General features: G+C 43.7%; 1 non-coding gene across 1 annotated transcript; it reads right to left on the minus strand.

Moving 5' to 3' along the window:
- Window positions 1–1249: 1249 nt before the first annotated feature.
- Window positions 1250–1321, minus strand: trnap-cgg (transfer RNA proline (anticodon CGG)). Its single transcript has one exon. It is a non-coding gene; the product is annotated as a tRNA-Pro (tRNA).
- Between the last annotated feature and the right edge of the window lie 1256 nt (window positions 1322–2577).

Here is a 2577-nt window from a genome sequence, read left to right on the forward strand (position 1 = left end):
TAACCTGTGAAAACCACACTGGCAATGACATGGCAAAACACACTTAAAAAAACTCCACAATGCATGTGCATCAATGAGTTGACCTAGCCGTACAAAACTCAAGGACTTTAATCCAGGCATTGGACAGATGGATGACATTAAGTTTGAAAGCCCTAGCTTTAAAGTTGCTGGGTGGGTGACACTGTGCATTTCTCTGTAAAAAGAGACGTCTGATAGAGCCCACTGCTTGTTGTGACCTTCCACATGCTAAGCTCTTTTAGGCATTCTTGATAGACCTTAACATCAAAGCTATGATCATTTCAGCCCTTTGCAATGTTTTTGGCTATGCTGTGGTTCTGCAAGAGCTGATTTTCCAACTTCACCACAAATGGTACTAAAATATGTGTCTCTAATATTTACCGAAGCTCAAGCCAGTTCTGGTCCCTTAGATCTTCCACCCTACAAAGTTTAGTCGCAAGGCTAATCTAATTTGATTGTTACAGTTAAGACAGCATATTTAAATAGCCTGTGAAAAAACACTCCTAAGTCTCGCACGCTAATACTTTGACTCAGCAAAATGCTCTTTTTAAAAATCACTGTCGAAGCCGGATTAGCACCAGCCCTTAAAACTATCTCCAGCAAATTCACTGGCTATAAATCTAGGCCTTGGTCTGATAGAGCCCACTGAGTTGCTTAGCCTGTGAAAACCACACTGGCAATGACATGGCAAAACAAACTTTAAAAAAAACCCACAATGCATGTGCATCAATGAGTTGACCTAGCCGTACAAAACTCAAGGACTTTATTCCAAGCATTGGACAGATGGATGACATTAATTTTGAAAGCCCTAGCTTTAAAGTTGCTGGTTGGGCGAAACTGTGCATTTCTCTGTAAAACCAGACATCAGGTTTAGGTGAGTGTTACCTAAGTAAATTCCTTAAAACCTAACAAGCAAATTCTGGCTTAGATCACCAGGACAGGAAGTGGGCACTCTAGTATTTTCTGAAGTTGGACACTACTTCGCAAAATTTTAAAGGAGTTTACTTGCTCTAACATCAGTCAGAGATTTGAGACGAAGGTGGACTTGTCCGGGACCTCTCACACCTGAAGCGAGAACCATTCCTCCAGACCAACAAGCCTTTTCACACCTCCCTATTGTCCACCTTTTTACTGGACCGTTGAAAGAAACAGAAGTCTGGGACCCAGCATTCTTCAGAAAGGGCCACTCATAAATGGTGCCAGACACCTGTTCATCTAAAGTAAGTAAACAGGGCTCGTCCGGGATTTGAACCCGGGACCTCTTGCACCCGAAGCAAGAATCATACGCCTAGACCAACGAGCCCGTTTTGGCAGTTTCCATTGACCGACTTTTTAATTTCTGGCTGAAGTACACATTTGGACACCTTCTACAGGCCGGCACGCCATTGAAGGCCGAAAGAATGCAAGCCATCTGCTCGTTGTGACCTTCCACATGCTGATATCCCTTAGGCATTCTTGAGAGGCCTTAACATCAAAGGTATGATCATTTCAGCCTTTTGCAATATTTTTGGCTATGCTGTGGTTCCGCCAAAGCTGAATCAAGGCCATGGCCAGATGGAGCATGCCGAGTTTTGTGATGCTGCATCAAATGGCTTAGATTTTATTCACCTTTGAAAAGAAGCATTGGCAATGACTCAGCAAAATGCACTTTTTAAAAATCACTGTCGAAGCCGGATTAGAACCAGCCCTTAAAACTATCTCCAGCAAATTCACTGGCTATAAATCTAGGCCTTGGTCTGATAGAGCCCACTGAGTTGCTTAGCATGTGAAAACCACACTGGCAATGACATGGCAAAACAAACTTTAAAAAAACCCCACAATGCATGTGCATCAATGAGTTGACCTAGCCGTACAAAACTCAAGGACTTTATTCCAAGCATTGGACAGATGGATGACATTAATTTTGAAAGCCCTAGCTTTAAAGTTGCTGGTTGGGCGAAACTGTGCATTTCTCTGTAAAAACAGATGTCAGGTTTAGGTGAGTGTTACCTAAGTAAATTCCTTAAAACCTAACAAGCAAATTCTGGCTTAGATCACCAGGACAGGAAGTGGGCACTCTAGAATTTTCTGAAGTTGGACACTACTTCGCAAAATTTTAAAGGAGTTTACTTGCTCTAACATGAGTTAGAGATTTGAGACGAAGGTGGGCTTGTCCGGGACCTCTCACACCTGAAGCGAGAACCATTCCTCCAGACCAACAAGCCTTTTCACACCTCCCTATTGTCCACCTTTTTACTGGACCGTTGAAAGAAACAGAAGTCTGGGACCCAGCATTCTTCAGAAAGGGCCACTCATAAATGGTGCCAGACACCTGTTGATCTAAAGTAAGTAAACAGGGCTCGTCCGGGATTTGAACCCGGGACCTCTCACACCCGAAGCGAGAATCAGACTCCTAGACCAACGAGCCCGTTTTGGCAGTTTCCATTGACCGACTTTTTGATTTCTGGCTGAAGTCCACATTTGGACACATTCTACAGGCCGGCACGCCATTGCAGGCCGAAAGAATGCAAGCCATCTGCTCGTTGTGACCTTCCACATGCTGATATCCCTTAGGCATTC

This window comes from Electrophorus electricus, chromosome 23 (genome assembly GCF_041902795.1).
Source record: "Electrophorus electricus isolate QZ-2024a chromosome 23, ASM4190279v1, whole genome shotgun sequence".
In the NCBI taxonomy this organism is placed as follows: domain Eukaryota; kingdom Metazoa; phylum Chordata; class Actinopteri; order Gymnotiformes; family Gymnotidae; genus Electrophorus; species Electrophorus electricus.